At 38.3% G+C, this 22,097-nt stretch overlaps 1 pseudogene across 1 annotated transcript; it reads right to left on the bottom strand.

Moving 5' to 3' along the window:
* Nucleotides 1-394: 394 nt before the first annotated feature.
* LOC309971386 (heterogeneous nuclear ribonucleoprotein C-like) lies at nucleotides 395-1,343 on the bottom strand (annotated as a pseudogene). Its single transcript has one exon. The product of its transcript is annotated as a heterogeneous nuclear ribonucleoprotein C-like (transcript).
* Between the last annotated feature and the right edge of the window lie 20,754 nt (nucleotides 1,344-22,097).

The following is a 22,097-nucleotide window of genomic DNA, read 5'->3' as shown; positions in this document are numbered from 1 at the left end:
TCAACTAATAAGATTGCCTTTATAGTTAGGGAAGCAAATACTGAACTCATGTATGAATGGAAAGAACTGTACTCCCTGCATAACAAGAGATTATTTTGGAGACAGATGATAAAAACCATACATCCTTTTTATTGTTAAGTCATAAAGAGGTATCAAAATTAAAAGCAAAAATTACAGGGTAAGGCTCAACATAACTACTAGGAGCATCAAAGGAAGTGAAAATGGGACTAGGCACAGGGCAATGTGAATTAATGAACATGGGAAGGACAAGGATGGGGAGAACAGTGAGCATGTGCTGAAGATACTAGAGGAGGGATCTGGTGAAAATTTTGATCTTAGAAAAGTGCCTAGGTAAAGAAATAATGGGACAAGACTTCTAAACCCCACTATGTGCTTAAGAGTCATCCTCGACATTGGCGCTGTCTCTGTCATCCTCTTCTTCCTCAGCCTGTTTTTCATCATGCTTGGTCAACTTCAGCTGGTCATCCCCCCAATCTTCATTATCATCATCATCCAGTAGGTCCCCCTCCTCAGCAGAGTCATCTGCATCCCCTCAGACTCCATCTTCACCTTAGTCTCATCTTTCTTCAGGGAGCTGCTGCTCTCCTCCTCTACTGACTTATCATTCTTCATCTCTACTCCTTGTTTGCTCTGTTCCTTTTCAGTTTTTTCCAGGCTTTCCAGTAGGGAATCCACTTTTTGTTTTATCTGGGTCAACTCCTTCTTAATGGTCTGAAGGTCATCTCCTTTCAACTTTCCAGACTTAGAAGAAGATCCCCGCTGTCCACTCTTAGAATTGAAGCCACTTTTGCCCCTTTGTGAGGTGTTTCTTGATACACGCTGGCATTTTGAGAGCACTACAGCCCAAGCAGTAGGAGGAGGAGGAACACGTGCTGGGTAACTGTACATCCTGTCATAATAATCCCGTTGAAAGTCATAGTCCAAGTCAAAAGGGGAGCTGAGTAGAGGGGATGGAGAAGGGTGTTCTGGTACTGACCCATACATCTCCACTGCAGATCATTTCATACCTGCTTTTTCTTGGTTCACTTTTGGCTCTGCAGCCAGATTAATATCTAAAACCTGGCAGCAATCATTCTGCCATCCTCTCCTGCCACAGCAGCCCAGGCATTTCCCTCATTAAGATATTGAATGAAGGCAAAGCCTTTATGAACAGAGCAACCCACAATTTTGCCATATTTCGAGAAGATTGCCTCCACATCAGATTTCTTGACCACAAGAGTATTGAGATTCCCCATGAATACACGAGAGTTCATGGAGTGAGGACCTGTCTTATTGGTAACATTGTTGGCCATTGTCTTTGATGGTAACGTGCCTCACAAAGCTGAAAAAATGTAGCTGAAGATCAAAGAAATCTCACAGGAGCAGGAGGGAGAAGAGATTCGGTTCTGAATCTCCTACTCCCAGGTTCTACGTGGAGAAGCCGACTGCTGCTCGAGGTCGGCAGCGTGGCCACAACTGCTCAGTCTTCACCTTTTCACAAAATGGCCCCCAAGTCTCCTCTCAGGAATTGTTTATTTCTGGAATTTTCCATGTAATATTTTCAGGCCACTGTTGACCTCAAGTAACTGAAACCATGGAAGTCAAAACCTCAGATAAGGGAGAACTACTGTAATAAGTGTTAGGTTGCTATATGCTTTCCTTTTCTGTGAAAGTGGAGCATTTTGTTATATTCAACATTCTAGTTAGTCTTTAGCTGGTGTGGTGGGCAGAAAAATTCTACAAAAATCTGTTGACCAGTGGAATTTTCAGGCTAATGCTTTTTCTTTTTTCATTTTAATTGTAATGAGGATTTATTTATTTAATTAATTGAAGTGTAGTTGGTTTACAATGTTATGGTAATACTTCTGTACAGCAAAGTGATTCAGTTTTATATATATATATGTGTATATATATACACATATATATATATACACACACATTCTTTTTAAAATATTCTTTTCCATTATGACTTATCCCAGGACATTGAATATAGTTCCCTGTGCTAGACAGTAGGACTTTGTTGTTTATCCATTCTCTATAAAAAAGCTTACATCTGTTCAGGTGCTACTCAACCCAACCTCCCACTCCATCCCTCCCCCAACCCCCTCCCCCTTGGTGACCACCACTCTGTTCTCTATGTCCATGAGTCTGCTTCTGTTCCATAGATAGGTTCGTTTGTGTCATATTTTAGATTCCACATATTTTGAATTAATTTTTAAATTGGAGTATAGTTGATTTACAATGTTTTGTTAGTTTCTGCTATATAGCAAAGTGAGTCAGTTACACATATACATATATCTACTCTTTTTTAGATTCTGTTCCCATATAGGTCATTACAGAATAGTGTTGAGTAGAGTTCCCTATGCTATACAGTAAGTTCTTATTAGTTACCTATTTTATATGTAGTAGTGTGTATATGTCAATCCCATTTTCCCAATTTATCCCTCCCCACCTTTTCCCCTTGGTAACCATAAGTTTATTTTCTATATCTGTGACTCAATTTCTGTTTGGTAAATAGGTTCATTTGTACCATTTTTTTAAGATTCCACATATAAGTGATATCATATGATATTTGTCTTTGTCTGATTTACTTCACTTAGTATGATAATCTCTAGTTGCATCAGTGTTGCTGCAAATGGCATTATTTTGTTCTTTTTTATGGCTGAGTGGTATTCCTTTGTATACATGTACTACATCTTCTTTATCTATTCTTCAGTCAATAGACATTAAGGTTTTTACTATGTCTTGGCTATTGTGCTGCTATGAACATAGGGGTGCATATATCTTTTTGAATTATAGTTTTGTCCAGATATATGCCCAGGAGTGGGATTGCTGGATCGTACAGTAATTCTATTTTTAGTTTTCTGAGGAACCTCCATACTCTTTTCCATAGTGGCTGCACCAACTTACATTCTCACCAACAGTGTAGGAGGGTTCCCTTTTCTGCACATCCTCTCCAGCATTTGTTATTCGTAGACTTTAAAAAAAGTTTATTGAGCTATAGTTGATTTACAATGTTTGTAGACTTTTTAATGATGGCCATTCTGACTGGTGTGAGGTGGTACCTCATTGTAGCTTTGATTTGCATTTCTCTAATAATTAGCAATTTTGAGCATCTTTTCATGTCAGGCCAGCACCTTTAAGTGCACACACACACACACACACACACACACACACACACACACAAAAATATGCTTGCATGCATGTTTGCATATACATGCACATACACAAACCTCTTGATTTCTTCACATCATACAAAAGAGCCAAATAAAATACAATGCCTACTAATATCCAGGCTTCTAATTGCTTTTCTGAGGTAGAAAATGAGGGTAGGTAAGGCATTTGTAGCAATCAGAATAGAGAATGCTAATTTACCTGTCCTTTCTCAATTGCAAACATTCTTGCATACCTCCTTCTCCTGCTTATGCCCCTACCACCACTGCACTGCCATATCATTCCACACATATTAATAAAAGTAATCCACCTTGTTTGTTTTGAATAATTATTTTCACTTCCTTATACAAACACACAGACATACACACTCTTAAGAGCTTTTTAAAAAAAAAAACAAAACAACTTGCATTGTGCATGACCAAATGTGTGGCATCTGACTGTGAGGATCATTTTTAAACAGATGGTAAAGTAGCAAATTTGTTCAAATGTAGACATCAGAATATAATGCTGGAAAACATTCATAGATGTGGATTATGACAATCCTGATGACTCAGACCCATTGGCCAGTTGTTTCTGGTCAGAGTGCTATGATTTGCCGGGTGACAATTTTTAAAAATCAGCAACTTTGTATTTTGGGAATATACTGTGGATATTAGAAAGGAGTCTTTCCTACAAACCCCACACAACACACCTCATCCTTTCTTTTCTTTTCTTTTTTGCGGTACGCGGGCCTCTCACTGTTGTGGCCTCTCCCGTTGCGGAGCACAGGCTCCGGACGTGCAGGCTCAGCGGCCATGGCTCATGGGCCCAGCCGCTCCGCGGCATGTGGGATCTTCCCAGACTGGGGCACGAACCTGTGTCCCCTGCATCGGCAGGCGGACTCTCAACCACTGCACCACCAGGGAAACCCCTCATCCTTTCTTGAACTTGCATCGTTTTCTCTTGACAACCAGCTATTCTTCATTGACATTTGTAACAGGTTAATGAAGACTCTTCACAGCCTGGCCTATGTCCACCTTTCCCAGCCCCCGTTCTTTCCATTTGGTCCTAAGCAGGTCATATTTCACTAGTATTGATTCACTCTCCAAATAGGCTGTGCTGGTTCTTGTCTTCCTCTGGGCCTTCGCAGATGCAATTCCCATCATAGGATGTACTCCCCACTTTTCTCAACTGGAAACTTCCTAGTTATCAATCTAAATGTGCTTCTTGTATTACCTCTCCTGTGAAGATTTCCCAGATACCCTACACTAGCGAGGGAGAGTAAAGAACTTCTGTCTCTCTACAGTCTCTATTGCATGGTATTGAAATTATTCTTATGCTCACCTCCTTCCCTGCGCTATGAGTTCTGAAAGGGAAGCAGCTGCATCTTATCATCAATTATTCCCAGCACCTAGAACAGTGTCTGGCATGATTAGACTGTTCATAGGGAGGCACAAGAGGGAGGGGATATGGGGATATATGTATATGAATGGCTGATTCATTTTGTTATACAACATTGTAAAGCAATTATACTCCAATAAAGATGTTAAAAAAATTTTGTGGGAAAAAGAGATAATTTCGTATCTGTGGTGAGATTTTAAGTTTCTTGTGTGTCAAGACTATGTTTTCTTTAATTCTCCTCTATATGAACCAGCAGAATGATTACAGTTACATAAGTACCTAATTAATATTGCTGCCTTTAGTTGTGAAGGAATGGCAAAAACATAGAACCAGGAGTCAAGAGAATAGGGTTCTGGTCCCTCCTCTGCCAACAATTCAATAAGCAAGTCAGGATAAGTAATATAATTTTTCTGAACATCAGTGTCCTTTTATGAAAAATGGAGAATGACCACATATTTCTTATTTACCTTACAGGCTGATCAAACACATTTTCTAGGTTGGGAAATGCTTTGTGAAGCAAGAGGTAGTGTAGTATATAGTGAGAATGAGATCACACTCTGGAGTCAAACTGACTCCATTACTTGTTGGCTGTGTGACCTTGGGCACATTAGTTAACATCTCTGAGCCTCAGTTTCCCCATCTGTAAAATGGGGATAATGATGGTGTCTACCTCATGAGGTTGCTCTGGAGTTTAAATAATTTGTGTAAAGCACTTAGTACAGTAGCTATACATAGTAAGTCCAAAAGCAAATGCTAGTTTCTTTTTTCAATTTATAGTTTAATAATTTACAAAAATACAAGGTGTTATTAATACTCATTGATGAATTCCCTTTAAGACCAGTAGAAGGAGAGCCTCCCAGATCTGGAAAAGAGGACACCATACTCTCACTTCCCCTTTCACGGCCTCTTCTCCAGCCAGCTTTAGGCTTTGTTGTCACAGCAAGATAATCTAGAGCAGATGACAATAGATTTCCTTTACAGAATCGGCAACTCATTTGGAAAGCACAGCTTCAAGCTCTGCCCAGTTTTCTCCCTGAATCATCTAAAATATGCCACTTAGAAGATAATATCCCTGTAACATACAGGAAAAGTGTATTTGGACAATTCCCAGGAATGATCTGTTCCCTTTCAACTTGTTGTTGCTTGCCATCTCTGGTCCCAGAAAACTGCCCTAGGCAGTTCTGACTTGTAACTTTTCTGGGATTCTACTTTACCTAAGCTTGGAAACAGGTTTTCAAAAAAATTAATCTGAAGCAAAATTAACATTTCTTAATTACAAGACTTGAGGATAACATAAGGCAATTGCAACGAGAAAACATGAAATTCACTTCCTCCGAAGGTCTATTTGCCATGACCTTCACAAGAGTCGTCTATTAGCCATCTTTCTCCTAAACTCTGTATTAGGAGAAAGGTCTCACTTCTCTTTCTCCTATAGGAGACCCTTTGATCATGTCCCACACTGTGTCTTGGGGTTTGGGCTCCTGTTTTCCCGGAATGCATTAGAACACATACTTGCATATCATCCAGAAACATACTCAACTCCATCTGTAGAGTAAGGTGTCCTGTGTTTTGCAGTGCAGTCTCCACAGCCTGAATCATTCAGTCTTAAAGACTGCAATGTTTGGGACATTAGTCTAAATTTATGTTGGAAAAAAAAGGCTCATAAAATTCCAATTCTACCAAGGATACCCGTACTTTCTGTCTCTGGGCAAAATACATGTCTACATGCCTAAAATGCCTCATTCAAAGTTGTCTGTTCCAAAGTAAAGGAAAGGACTTAATCTAAGAACATATTATAGCTTATTTTTAAGCAGGCACTGCCTTTGACCACTATACTCTCTCTGCCATGTTGAAAGAAAGATTCTGAATCCATCTCCAGGAACAGGAAAAGGTACTGGGAGCTTTAAATGAGCAGTGTCCCTTCTTCATTCCTCTCGGAGAACAACATCTTACAATCAGGAACCAGGCACAGTATTAAGCAACTAAACCTGTCGTCTAATTATGAGGAGAAAGACAAGCTCAGTATCAATTATTTCCTCATTTATTTATTCTTATTTAGAAATGATTTTACATGGTCCTAAGATGAAAACAAGAAGAATGCCAAAGGAATGTTTTCAAACACTCTTGCCATTTTAGTTTTAATATACCTAATTGGACAGAAAGTCCTCAAATATAGGCTTTTTTTCTGATATTCTGGAGAGTGTTTTAACAAGACACATTGGGAAAGCTGAAAATAATGAGATCTGCCAGTAAAAACTGTTACTTCCCGAAGAAAGTCTTTCCATATCAGGAGATAACCCTGATGCTAATTTCATCATCAGGGAAAGACACCAAAATATTAGTATACGGTGGATATTGCCAGTGGAGGAAAATGCACTCTGGACCCAGGAGTGGGGCTGGCGGGAGGGACTTGGATCCAAATCCCAGCCCTGCCATTTACCAGCCCTGTGAGCTTGAGGAAGTTATTTAACCTATCTGTGCCTAAATTACCTCCTCTATAAAATGAGGATAATGGAAATAAATGCATCACAAGGTTGTGATGAGATTTAAGACAGAAGGTATCCATAAAGGTGATCTGTATGCTGGCAGGATGCCCAGCATGAACCTCAGTGCCCAATATGCCTTAGCTATTGTTGATGTCATTAGTGCTGCTGCTGTTATTAGGATAAGAAAAAACCTGGCCCAAAAGGAAACAAACCTATTACTGTGATTAGTAAGACACTCTTCCTTTCCCTGGTCCTTTAAGTCCAGTTCCACTCAAATATCACATGGGAGGTCCTGGAATGGGGTAAAAATGGTTCCTGCTTTGTTTTCCCAGAATGTGGGAAAACAAAACAAAGCAAAACAAAAACAGCAAGGTTCTTTGAAATCTTTTGGAATTGGTTCATACCACCTTGTAGGTATCTTCCTTAAAATTCTACTTTGTAATTTTTTATGCCCTTTGAAGTTCATATAAAATCAGTATGTAGAAATCAGCTTTATGAGTATTGAATTTATACAAAATATTTCTGTTTGGAATTCTAGTCTCACAAGGCACTGATCCGTGATTTTTATTCCTGTTAGAATAAATGGATGTGGTGTTTTATTATACTTGTTGAATAGTGGCTAAAAGACCATGAAAAATCCAAATAATCCAGGAACGGCTGTCTTCAAGTCCCTTGGGAAGAAAACGGATGGCTTGCTAAGAGCCTTTAAAGATCAACAGGTGCTAAGATATTTGTTTTGACCTGTTACATTTATACTGGCTTCACAGCTTTCAAGACTCTCCCGCTGTCTGCGTTGCTGCTGTCTTGCAGCCGCAGGCTGGAAATGATTAAATTCTCCTGCATATGTTAAGTGGGTAGATGATTAAATGAGAACGAATACGTTACTAGATGGTTCCACCCTGGGTCTTGCATTGCTGCTTGTTCAGTGCTATTTATGACCAGCATTTTTGTTATTGTTGTTGATATGAACAAACAGCTGAGGAATAAGAGTGGAATTTACGATCCTTGTGGAAGAGTCTTGGGGACTTGGGAGCAGCTCCTACCCCAAGCTTCCCCGACTGGCCCTAAGCAAGTGAAAGATCATGAAGTGTCTCCATTCCAGCACACTCCTCCAGCACAACAATGACATCCTGATGCGGAAGGCTGCTGGAGGAATGAAGCTGCATATGCGAAGCAGTAAATAAAGGCCAGGCTTCCTGGGGCGGGGGCAGTGAATCACAGCAGGGCTTTGCTTGGGAAGAGGTGGCATGAACATGATAGACATTGTCTTGTATGGGTGTAAATGTTTGAGTTTTTTAATGGACTGTATAACTGGGCCGCATGCATTCACTATGGTAGCCAATTGCGTGCTGCATAAGCCTTTGTCTTTACTGCTGTGTAACAATGCAAGATGCAGCTGTTGGATCCCTGGTGGCAGATGGCGGTCAAAAGTTCGGGAAGCAGTACCAAGTTTGGAAAAATCAAAAAAGAGGTTTCAACAACTGTTGAGATGCTTTAAATTTACTACTCCAAACACAAACTCTCACAGAAACAAAGTTAAAAGAAACTAGAAAAACAAGGTTAGTGCATTTCTTTTCAATGACAGGGGCCTAATTTGTTTCTTTAGGTGGGCACGCGGGCATATAATCAGTCATATGATGTTATATCTTGCAAAACAAAAATTTAAATAATTTTTGTTTTCAACAAGACAATTTTTTTGTGTGTGCCCAAAGTGTAACTGAGGATCCTTGGTGAATTTCTTGATTTGGAAAGTTTATTAATACCATCTATCTTAGCCCTTTGGGGCCGCTATGACAAAATACCACAGTCCGGGTGGCTTATGAACAACAAAGATTTATTTCTCACAGTTCTGGAGGCTGGGAAGTTCAGTATCAAGGTACCAGCATGATCATTTTCTGGTCATGAACTTCTTCCTGGTTCATAGCCCAAGCCTTCACCCTGTGTCCTCAATGGTAAATGGGGCTAGAGATCTCTCTGGATATCTCTTTAATAGGAGCACTAATGCCATTCAAGTGGGCTTCACCCTCATGACCTAATCACCTCCCATAGGTCTCACCTCTTAATAAAATCACTTTAAAACCAACATATGAATTTGAGGGGAGCACCATATTTTCCTCTTAGAGAGAATTCTGCCTGTCATGAAAGCTCATCCAAAGTAAAATAAAGTTCACAAATAGGAAAGATGAGAATTAACCAAATAGGGTGTTAATGTTAGAGAAAAAAGACATTCAGAGGACAGAGTGAAGAACAGAAGTAAATATACATATGTTTTTTAAGTGGCTATAGACAATATTTATTTAATTCCGTATTGAGCTCAGAAATCATATTCTTGTCACAAACTGATCAGTGCTACCCCAGTCTTAGCCTTTCAGTTTGGATAGAATTGCCTATACAGCCAATTCCAGGGGTGAGGGTTGGCCAGCGTAAGCCATTGGGTGAGTCCCATTTCCTAGCCACAGTGACAGGTGAAGAGACCCAATTCAGGTCAAACAGTTGCAAGAAAATATTTACTGGGAATTCTGGGAAAGGAGCTTCCTTTCCTCATCCATCTCTATGAGAGATGCTTGCTCTTTCTGTGTAGGCTGTGGTCTGATCATGTCAGGCTTCAAACTGCTCCCTGGATGAGAGCCAACCATGAGGATAAAGTTGATTCACAGAGGGACTGAGAGCTGAGAGCAGGTCATAAACTTTTTTTTTTTTTTTTTTTTTTTTAAGCTTAACCGCATACCTTGGTAATGTGGTCTGCAATGGAACTAAGCTTGCTTATTGTTATTTTGGGTGCTATTATTGTCTTCTTCCCTATCTAGGTTATGAATAAAATCATTATTCATTTTTAAGGAAGCAGTGCAGTTTTAAAAGCTTAATAAATTCTGCTCTATGTTATGTACTACTTGATTCTATAAAGCATCGCTGTATTTTCTAATTAATCCTCACAAGTTATTCATTAAAGCATCAAATTTACCCTTTTCATATGACATATGAGAAAACTGGATACTCAAGTCTTTGCCTTAAAACACAGGGGAAATCAGTGGCTGAGAGGAGAAAACAGATTTCCTCTTAAGTATTGTATCTATATATTTCATGATAAATCAAACTATTTGGAAAGATCATCATTATATGGACTTCACAATAAAGGGAATGGTGTCTTTGGTTATTTACTATTCTTGGGCTCTACATTCTTATAGAAAAATTAAATATGAAATCCTTTGTTCCTGTCTGATTCCACCTTATACCTTTATAAAGTCTAGTTCCTTTAATAATTCTAGTATATCCTATTACTGATGAAATGACCAGAGGATACTCTGTAAATTACTAGCTTGCTAACAATTAGTCAGTCCGATGTTGAAACATCTGTTTTCAGTTCTTTCATAGATTTTATGCCCTTGTAGGCAGTTATAAGTTGAAATGAACAGCACTTTTCTTTTCTACAACATATTTGTAAGCTTTGAAATATAAAGTCCAAATTAATATGCAAATTTTACATTTCAATTATGTTTTCATTAGATTTTCTAGAACTTATTTGGAAAATAATTATAGATTTCTTTGTTACTTTGCAAAATTACTTTGAAATTGTGGTCATATACATAAAAAACCCTAATAAGCTCACTTATATTTTTCTTTCTTTCTTTTTTTTTTTGCGGTACGCGGTCCTCTCACTGTTCTGGCCTCTCCTGTTACGGAGCACAAGCTCCGGACGCACGGGCTCAGCGGCCATGGCTCACGGGCCCAGCCGCTCTGCGGCATGTGGGATCTTCCCGGACTGGGGCACAAACCCGTGTCCCCTGCATCGGCAAGCGGACTCTCAACCACTGCGCCACCAGGGAAGCCCTCTCACTTATATTTTTAAATATCTCATTTAATTTCAAGGCATCTCATAAATCCACACTCTTTAGTATGCTACTTCCCTAAAATTAAAAGAAATTTCAGTTGACATTATTTACATCAAATATATCTACTTACACATCTATTTTATATTTGATTGAAACACCAAAAGCAAATGTTTAATTAACCATTTTCAGATTAGAATCATTTAAGAAATTTGGAAATCTTAGTTAAAAATTTTAAACTCTAGTTTAAGATCACTTTCAGGAAATATACCAGAGCATATTTATATTGCTGAGTATGACAAGTACAAAGCCATAAAAGGAGTTTCAATTTTTAAGGATAATTTTATTTTTTAGGAAGACCAACAAGAAATATTTCTAAACATTTTATCAGGATTCATATCAATATCGACAGTGTTTTAAAAAATTCTATTAAACCTTTTGAATCAAGGCAGGGTATTAATTAGTATATGTGTAATAAAATGGAGAAAAAATAATTGTTTTGGTTATGGGGTTAAGTATTTTGAGCAATTACTAAGGGTGTGGAGTGAGACCTCCAAAAGGCATGAAACCTCTAAAGGGTCATTTCCTGGGACTACATTCTAATAGGTGGTTATTTGAACTGAGGATTTCTTTAGCCAACTGAGCAAAATTAGCTTGGAGCCAGAGTCGACTGGTTGGGGCAATAGAGACCCTGTGTTTAGAAGATGTGTAGGGGAAAGATAAGAGAGAACATTTGTCTCTCTCTATACAGAACTCTGATGGGGAAAGTTTGTGTTTTCACTCTGTGACATACAATGTGACTTCTGTAATGGAACATCAAACGCTCTAATGAAAAAATAAAATACAAGAACATTTACTCAGAAAAGGATATTGGTAACTCCAGTGCTGGTGAGGATGTGGGGAGAAGCCTTGTTATTGGTAGGAATGAGAATTGCTATAATCTTTTTTTTTCTTTAACATCTTTATTGGAGTATAATTGCTTTACAATGTTGTCTTAGTTTCTGCTGTATAACAAAGTGAATCAGCTATATGTATACATATATCCCCATATCCCCTCCCTCTTGCGTCTCCCTCCCACCCTCCCTATCCCACCCCTCTAGGTGGTCACAGAGCACAAAGCTGATCTCCCTGTGCCATGCAGCTGCTTCCCACTAGCTATCGATTTTACATTGGGTAGTGTATATATGTCCATGCCACTCTCTCACTTTGTCCCAGCTTACCCTTCCCCCTCCCCATGTCCTCAAGTCCATTCCCTGTGTCTGTGTCTTTATTCCTTTCCTGCCTCTAGGTTCTTCAGAACCTTTTTTTTGTTTTTAGATTCCATAGATATGTGTTAGCGTACGGTATTTGTTTTTCTCTTTCTGACTTACTTCACTCTGTATAACAGACTCTCAGTCCATCCACCTCACTACAAATAACTCAATTTTGTTTCTTTTTATGGCTGAGTAATATTCCATTGTATATATGTGCCACATCTTCTTTATCCATTCATCTGTCGATGGACACTTAGGTTGCTTCCATGTCCTGGCTATTGTAAATAGTGCTGCAATGAACATTGTGGTATTTGACTCTCTTTGAATTATGGTTCTCTCAGGGTATATGCCCAGTAGTGGGAATGCTGCATGGTATGGTAGTTCTATTTTTAGTTTTTTAAGGAACCTCCATACTATTCTCCATAGTGGCTGTATCAATTTACATTGCCACCAACAGTGCAAGAGGGTTCCCTTTTCTCCACACCCTCTCCAGCATTTATTTTTTGTAGATTTTTTGATGATGGCCATTCTGATTGGTGTGAAATGATATCTCATTGTAGTTTTGATTTGCATTTCTCTAATGATTAGTGATGTTGAGCATCCTTTCATATGTTTGTTGACAATTCGTATATCTTCTTTTTAAATTTATTTATTTATGGTTGTGTTGGGTCTTCGTTTCTGTGCGAGGGCTTTCTCTAGTTGTGGCAAGCGGTGGCCACTCTTCATTGTGGTGGGTAGGCCTCTCACTATCGTGGCCTCTCTTGTTGCAGAGCACAGGCTCCAGACGTGCAGGCACAGTAATTGTGGCTCACGGGCCCAGTTGTTCCGCGGCATGTGGGATCGTCCCAGACCAGGGCTCGAACCTGTGTCCCCTGCATTGGCAGGCAGATTCTCAACCACAGCACCACCAGGGAAGCCCTGTATATCTTCTTTGGAGAATTGTCTGTTTAGGTCTTCTGCCCATGTTTGGATTGGTCTGTTTGTTTTTTTGATATTGAGCTGCTTGAAAATTTTGGAGATTAATCCTTTGTCAGTTGCTTCCTTTGCAAATATTTTCTCTCATTCTGAGGGTTGTCTTATCATCTTGTTTATGTTTTCCTTTGCTGTGCAAAGACTTTTAAGTTTCAATAGTTTGATTAGCCATTTGTTTATTTTTGGTTTTATTTCCGTTTCTCAAGGAGGTGGGTCAAAAGGATATTGCTGTGATTTATGTCACCAAGTGTTCTGCCTATGTTTTCCTCTAAGAGTTTGATGGTGTCTGGCCTTACATTTTGGTCTTTAATCCATTTTGAGTTTATTTTTGTATATAGTGTTAGGGAGTGTTCTAATTTTATTTTACATGTAGCTGTGCAGTTTTCCCAGCACCACTTATTGAAGAGGCTGTCTTTTCTCCATTGTACATTCTTGCCTCCTTTATCAAAAATAAGGGGACCATAGGTGCGTGGGTTTACCTCTGGGCTTTCTGTCCTGTTCCATTGATCTATATTTCTGTTTTTGTGCCAGTACCATACTGTCTTGATTACTGTAGCTTTGTAGTATAGTCTGAAGTTAGGGAGCCTGATTCCTCCAGCTCCGTTTTTTTTCCCGCAAGACTGCTTTGGCTATTCGGCTATTTTGTGTCTTTTTAGCTTTGGCTATTTTGTATCTCCATACAAATTGTGAAATTTTTTGTTCTAGTTCTGTGAAAAATGCCAGTGGTAGTTTGATAGGGATTGCATTGAATCTGTAGATTGCTTTCCGTAGTATAGTCATTTTCACAATGTCGATTCTTCCAATCCAAGAACATGGTATATCTCTCCATCTGTTTGTATCACCTTTAATTTCTTTCATCAGTGTCTGATAGTTTTCCGCATACAGGTCTTTTGTCTCCTTAGGTAGGTTTATTCCTAGGTATTTTATTCTTTTTGTTGCAATGGTAAATAGGAGTGTTTACTTAATTTCTCTTTCAGATTTTTCATCATTAGTGTATAGGAATGCAAGAAATTTCTGTGCATTAATATTGTATCCTGCTACTTTATCAAATTCATTGAATACCTCTAGTAGTTTTCTGGTTAGCATCTTTAGGATTCTGTATGTATAGTATCATGTCATCTGCAAACAGTGACAGGTTTACTTCTTTTCCAATTTGGATTCCTTTTATTTCTTTTTCTTCTCTGATTGCTGTGGCTAAAACTTCTAAAAGAATGTTGAATAACAGTGGTGAGAGTGGACATCCTTGTCTTGTTCCTGATCTTAGAGGAAATGATTTCAGTTTTTCACCATTGAGAACGACATTGCCTGTGGGTTGTCATATATGGCCTTTATCATGTTGAGGTAAGTTCACTCTATGCCTACTTTCTGGAGGGTTTTTTTCATAAATGTGTGTTGAATGTTGTTGAAAGCTTTTTCTTCATCTATTGAGATGATATGGTTTTTCTCCTTCAATTTCTTAATATGGTTTATCACATTGATTGATTTGTGTATATTGAAGAATCCTTGCATTCCTGGAATAAACCCCACTTGATCATGGTGTATGATCCTTTTAATGTGTTGTTGGATTCTGTTTGCTAGTATTTTGTTGAGGATTTTTGCATGTATGTTCTTCAGTGATATTGGCCTGTAGTTTTCTTTCTTTGTGACATCTTTGTCTGGTTTTGGTGTCAGGGTGATGGTGGCCTCATAGAATGAGTTTGGGAGTGTTTTTCCCTCTGCTATATTTTGGAAGAGTTTGAGAAGGATAGGTGTTAGCTCTTCTCTAAATGTCTGAGAGAATTCGCCGGTGAAGCCATCTGGTCCTGGGCTTTTGTTTGTTGGAAGATTTTTAATCACAGTCTCAATTTCGTTACTTGTGATTGGTCTGTGTATATTTTCTGTTTCTTCCTGGTTCAGTCTTGGAAGATTGTACTTTTTTAAGAATTTGTCCATTTCTTCCAGGTTGTCCATTTTAGTGGCATATAGTTTCTGGTAGTAATCTCTCATGATCCTTTGTATTTCTGCAGTGTTAGTTGTTACTTCTCCTTTTTCATTTCTAATTCTATTGATTTGAGTCTTCTGCCTTTATTTTTGATGAGTCTGGCTAAAGGTTTATCAATATTGTTTATCTTCTCAAAGAAACAGCTTTTAGTTTTATTGATCTTTGTGATTGTTTCCTTCACTTTTTTCATTTATTTCTGATCTGATCTTTATGATTTCTTTCCTTCTGCTACGTTTGGGGTTTTTTGTTCTTCTTTCTCTAATTGGTTTAGGTGTAAGGTTAGGTTGTTTATTTGAGATGTTTCTTGAGGTAGGCTTGTATTGCTATAAACTTCCCTCTTAGAACTTCTTTTGCTGCATCTCATAGGTTTTGGGTGGTTTGTGTTTTCATTGTCATTTGTTTCTAGGTGTTTCTTGATTTCCTCTTTGATTTCTTCAGTGATCTCTTGGTTATTTAATAGCGTATTGTTTAGCCTCCTTGTGTTTGTGCATTTTACAGATACTTTCCTGTAATTGATATTTAGTCTCATAGCGTTGTGGTCAGAAAAGATACTTGATATGATTTCAATTTTCTTAAATTTACCAAGGCTGGATTTGTGACCCAATATATGATCTATCTTGGAGAATGTTCCCTGGGCACTTGAGAAGAAAGTGTGTTCTGTCATTTTTGGATGGAATGTCCTATAAATATCAATTAAGTCCATCTTGTTAAATGTATCATTTAAGGCTTGTGTTTCCTTATTTATTTTCATCATGGATGATCTGTCCTTTGGTGACAGTGGGGGTTAAAGTGCCCTACTATGACTGTGTTACTGTTGATTTTTCCTTTTATGTCTCTCAGCATTTGCATTATGTATTATTGAGTTGCTTCTATGTTGGGTGCATAAATATTTACAATTGTTATATCTTCTTCTTAGATTGATCCCTTGATCATTATGTATTGTGCTTCTTTGTCTCTTGTAATAGTCTTTATTTTAAAGTCTATTTTGTCTGAATAGAGAATTGCTACTCCAGCTTTCTTTTGATTTCCATTTGCATGGAATATCTTTTTCCATCCCCTCACTTTCAGTCTGTATGTGTCCCTAGGCCTGAAGTGGGTCTCTTGTAGACAGCATATATACAGGTCTTGTTTTTGTATCCTTTCAGCCAGTCTATATCTTTTTGTTGGAGCATTTAATCCATTTACATTTAAGGTAGTTATCGATATGTATGTTCCTATTCCCATTTTCTTAATCATTTTGAGTTTGTTATTGTAGGTCTTTTCCTTCTCTTGTGTTTCCTGCCTAGAGAAGTTCCTTTAGCATTTGTTGTAAACCTGGTTTGGTGGTGCTGAATTCTCTTAGCTTTTGCTTATTTGTAAAGGTTTTAATTTCTCCAGAGAATCTGAATGAGATCCTTGCTGATCCTTGGTTGTAGGTTTTTCCCTTTCATCACTTTAAATATGTCCTGCCACTCCCTTCTGGCTTGTAGAGTTTCTGCTGAAAGGTCAGCTGTTAACCTTATGGGGATTCCCTTTTATGTTATTTGTTGTTTTTCCCGTGCTGCTTTTAATATTTTTTCTTTGTATTTAATTTTTGATAGTTTGATTAATATGTGTCTTGGGTGTGTTTCTCCTTGGATTTATCCTGTATGGGACTCTCTGTGCTTCCTGGACTTGATTAACTATTTCCTTTCCCATATTAAGAAGTTTTCAACTATAGCTCTTCAAATATCTTCTCAGGCCCTTTCTTTTTCTCTTCCTCTTCTGGGACCCCTATAATTTGAATGTTGGTACGTTTAAGGTTGTCCTAGAGGTCTGTAAGACTGTCCTCAATTCTTTTCATTTTTCTTCTTTATTCTGCTCTGCAGTAGTTATATCCACTGTTTTATCTTCCAGGTCACTTATCCGTTCTTCTGCCTCAGTTATTCTGCTATTGATTCCTTCTAGAGAATTTTTAATTTCATTTTGTGTTGTTCATCATTGTTTGTTTGCTCTTTAGTTCTTCTAGGTCCTTGTTAAATGTTTCTTCTGTTTTCTCCATTCTATTTTCAAGATTTTCAATCACCTTTACTATCGTCACTCTGAATTCTTTTCCAGGTAGACTGCCTATTTCCTTTTCATTTGTTTGATCTGGTGGGTTTTTACATTGCTCCTTCATCTGCTGTGTGTTTCTGTGTCTTCTCATTTTGCTTAAATTATTGTGTTTGGGGTCTCCTTTTCGCAGGCTGCAGGTTCGTAGCTCTCATTGTTTTTGGTGTCTGCCCCCAGTGGCTGAGATTGGGTCAGTTGCTGGTTAGGCTTCCTGGTGGAGGGGACTGGTGCCTGTGTTCTGGTGGACGAGGCTGGATATTGTCTTTCTGGTGGGCAGCACCACATCCAGTGGTGTGTTTTGGGGTGTCTGTGACCTTATTATGATTTTAGGCAGCCTCTCTTTTAATGGGTGGGTTTGTGTTCCTGTCTTGGTAGTTGTTTGGCATAGGGTGTCCAGCACTGTAGCTTGCTGGTTGTTGAGTAGTGCTGGGTCTTAGGGTCGAGATGGAGATCTCTGTGAGAGCTTTCGTTGTTTGATATTACGTGGTGCTGGGAGGTCTCTGGTGGAGCAGTGTCCTGAACTCGGCTCTCCCACTTCAGAGGCACAGGCCTGATACCCAGCCAGAGCAACAAGACCCTGTCAGCCACATGGCTCAGAATAAAAGGGAGAAAGAAAGAAAGAAAGGAAGGACGGAAGGAAGGAGGGAGGGAGGGAGGGAGGGAGGAAGCAAGACAAAAAAAAGAAAGAAAGAAAGGAAAGGAAGAAAGAAAGAAAGGAAGGAAGGAAGAAAATAAAGTTATTAAAATGAAAACTAGAAAAATTATTAAAAATAAAAAAAACCTTAAAAAGTAATAAAAAAAAGAAAGAAGAGAGCAACCAAACTAAAAAACAAATCCCCTAATGATAACAAGTGTTAAAACTATACTAAAAAATTTTAAAAAATTTAAAAAACGGACAGACAGAGCCCTAGGACAAATGGTAAAAGGAAAGCTATACAGATAGACTCACACAAAGAAGCATACACATACACACTCACGAAAAGAGAAGAAGGAAAAATATATATCTTTTGGGAAGTCTGAGGTCTTCCACCAGCATTCAGTAGGTGTTCTGAAAGACTTGTTCCACATGTAGATGTATTTCTGATGTATTTGTGGGGAGGAAGGTGATCTCCACATCTTACTCCTCTGCCATCTTGAAGGTCTCCCACCTGTCATTACTAGCGCATTTTTCTATCATAATGCCTAATTGCACTGTGTTGTAATCGTTGACTTCTTGTTTGTTACGTTGTGAGAGCATCCTCTTCTTCACAGTTCCTAGGAAGGTGCTTGGTAAAGGGTAGGAGTCAGTAGGTGTTAGCTGAAACTTCTAGGAGCCCAGGCAGGTTGTCAAGTGGTACTCCCTAATCTTTTAAAGAATTGAAAATGCATGTATCCTTTGACCCAGGAATCCAACTTTTAAAAATTATTTTACAACTGTAATAGTAGGTAAGGATGGGAATGTTTGCTATAGGATATATCTGAGAAGAATATCCAGCTTAAGAAGAATGGTTGAATAAATTATAGGTTAGCAATACTAGGAACTACTATCTTGATATTAAAAAGAATGCAGTGAATATATACATATTGCTCTTGAAAGAAAATTATGATATATTAAACAAAAAAGCAAGCTGTAAATTAATATGTATAGCACAATCTTTTTATTGAAAAAAATCCTGTATAACTGTATATGCTTGTCTGTGTTTATTTATGAGCATTGCAAAGATGTGGAAGGATTATGTTGCTTACCTCAAGGGCATTGGATTGAAGATGGGAGAATGAGATTAGTAATAACTTTTTTTACACTTCTATATTGTTTGACTTATTGCAATGAATATGTATTACTTTTGAAGTAAAAAGTGAAAACAAATAAACAGGTGAGCAGCAGAAGCTTCATAAAAGGTCCCAGGCATAACTTTGTTTTATACATACATTAGTCTTCTATGAACTCATGTGACTTTGAATTCTTATAAGTATTACAGAGTATAACAGGTTAGGTCTACATAGTGACCAAAAATGGAATTAATGCATATGGCGCTAGGTATTTCCAGATGTCTGGATGCCGATGTCCATATAGCTGAGATAGTCACATACTGGCTGAATGCAACATGGTGTCCACCAACCTAAGACATCATGTAGTGTAAAAAGAGAAACCTGACCTCTCTAGTAGTTTGAACTTTCAACTGAGCAATATTATGTGACCCTGCTAGTGAGGATAATTAACTGTACTGTGATGAACAAATCTGTTATAGAATGAATTGTGTCTCCTCCAAAAAAAGGTATTGCAGTACCTGTGAATGTTACCTTATTTGGAAATAGGGTCTTTGTGGATGTAGTCAAGTTAAAATGAGGTCATTAGAGTGATGTGACTGGTGTCCTTATAAGAAGAGGGAAATTTGGACACAGAGAAAGACACAGAGGGAGAATTCTATATGATGATGAAGGCAGAGATTGGAGCCCTGTAGCCATAAGCCAAGGAACACCAAAGATTATAGGTGACAACAGAAACCGAGAAAGGCATGGAATAGATTCCCCACTACAGCCTGTGTGAGAGAATGGCCCAGCGTACACCTTGATTTTAGACTTCTGGCCTTCAGAACTGTGAGAAAGTAAAATTCTGTTGTTGAAAACCACCCAGTTGGTGGTAGTTTGTTAATGGCAGTCTTAGGAAACTAAAACAAAATCCAAATACATTGCTAGAAAGAAAAGGGGAAGAAAAATTAGCATGACTACCAGGAACCCATGTATTGCCAAAACTACATGACCAGTTTTTCAAATATTATACTTAATAACATAATGCTTAGGAGAGAGAGAAAGAGAAAGCTACTTTCGAAAAATGGCCTTAACATTTAATTATCATACTGGATAATGTTTTAAGAAGAATATTGAAAACTTGAATAAGATGTAGGTTTGCAAAAAACTTCAGCAAGAACCAAATTGATTGACAGTTGACAATGTTCTGATGTTTGATAGCCAGCTTGCTTGCATCCAAATATTTTTATGTTATTTTTCTGAACCAAAAATCTGGTCACACTTTCCACAAGGGGAAGGAAGTTTTCTATTTAAGGAGGCAACAAAGTGGTGAGACACAGAGTGGAGAAGAAAAATCATGGGCATGGTGATTGTCAAGTGGGTGGTATATGGGCCATCAGTGTAGTTTTAGAGGCAGTTTTAGAGGGATATAGGATATTCCTAAAAGTGACCACTTCTTAAAAACATTAGCTTTGTGTTTTAGTTACCAAAGTGGAAATGTATATATTCTGTAATATTATTGTAATCTTCACCTGATAAAGTTATTGCTATTTTTTTGTTTGCTTGTTCAAATGCTTTAAAGCCAGAGCAATAAATGCCTTCTGTTGACAGTACTTCTGAATCTTAAGTGTACTAACAAGTAATTTAGTAATGAAATGATCGTGATTATATAAATATGGGGTTGAGGGTAGGGGTGGTTTTTATCAAACTGTTAATCAGGTTATTTGTTGAAGTGCTTACAGAAGGTTGAAGGCTGTCCACCATGTGCCGACAATAACCTTGTACTTTATGAACAACTCTCACTGAATGTAGAAAAGCCAGTCCCATGAACATAAGCAGAAGTGCCATATGGCAATGAGAGTAAATTTTATTGAGTGGAGGGGAAATGTGCTACTTTGATATTATCTGATGGGCCAACTTGGTCCTGAGGGCTCTGTCCTTATCCAATTAGAGACTAAAATAGGCCACCCACAAGGAATACGTTGTGGTCTTTAATTTTGTAAATATACAATTATTTGCACAGACTACTGGATTTCTTCCAAATCATATTCCTCCCTAAAGTCACGAGTCACATGAGCACAGCTTCGTACCACAAATGAACCCAAATAACTTAAAGAATGTTTTAGCAGCATTAATACCAGGTGAATATAAATACACAACTACTAAGTTTTTTGGTGATGTGAATGGTGAACTTAGAGAACCAGAGGGGGCGGGGGGAAACTGGAAAAGACTCTGCTATTCCTTTAGTCTTTAGGCATTTTCTAGTTTTTACACTCTGCTGTCTTTAAATAATAGTTGATACTTACTGTATCTTTTTTGTCATCATCTCCTCATCACTTAAATCTGGCTTTTGTTCCTATTGCTTTAATTAAATGTCTTTCTTCATACACCAAATGATTGCCTAGTTGCTCAATCCTGTGATTTTTTTCCAGTCTTCATTTTCCTGTCTTTTATAATGCCATTTGGTACTCTTCATTATCACTTTCTCAAATTTTCTGCTCTCCTAACTCCCACAAATTGGACAAATCTCAGTCTCCTACTGTCTTTTCCCATCATTATTCTCTCTCCTTCTCCAGGGCTCAAATGTAGAGTCTCCCCTCAACTCTGGATCTACTAGAGACAGATGTGAGGTAGTAGAAGAGAATAAGCCTCGAGTTAGAGGAGTTCAACGAATTCTGACTCTGAAACTTACAATTGCAGAGAAGGGGAGAGTAAGAGAGGGAGAGCGGGGAGGGCGAGAGACAGAGAGAGGGATTTAAATAATGTCCCTCTTCCATTCACCATTTCTCCCCGCCGTATATGTCCATGACTGTGGAAGCAATAAATCCGTTGTCCCTTTAGTTGAATGTGTGCCCAGGCATCTCTCACACTGTGAGCATCCATCGCTCAGTGTTGTGTGGCCTCAGTGTTTAAATGGTCAGGAAGAATTTTTTTTTTTTTTAATTAAAATGTAGTCCCTATCATTCTCCATCTGAAGCTCTATTAAAGGAACAGCAAACAGCTCCAGGGCTGGAGGAAAAACCGGTTGGGTTGGACTCACTAAGGGCCAGTACTATACTGTCTTAATGGATGTGTTAAGCCACCCCCCACCAAGACTGTTTTTGACTCTATAAGATATCCCTTTACTTTAACATTTAACCCCCTGGATAAGATGAAATGTCAGCGATCTTAAGTAATTTACTCAATGTCTCTGAAGCTTAGCATGAAAATGCTCTTCCTGCAGGTT

The sequence above is a fragment of the Leucopleurus acutus genome (assembly GCF_964270905.1).
Source record: "Leucopleurus acutus genome assembly, chromosome: 14".
In the NCBI taxonomy this organism is placed as follows: Eukaryota; Metazoa; Chordata; class Mammalia; order Artiodactyla; family Delphinidae; genus Leucopleurus; species Leucopleurus acutus.
Note: the sequence above shows the minus strand (reverse complement) of the source record. Positions and strands in the feature narration are given on the sequence as shown.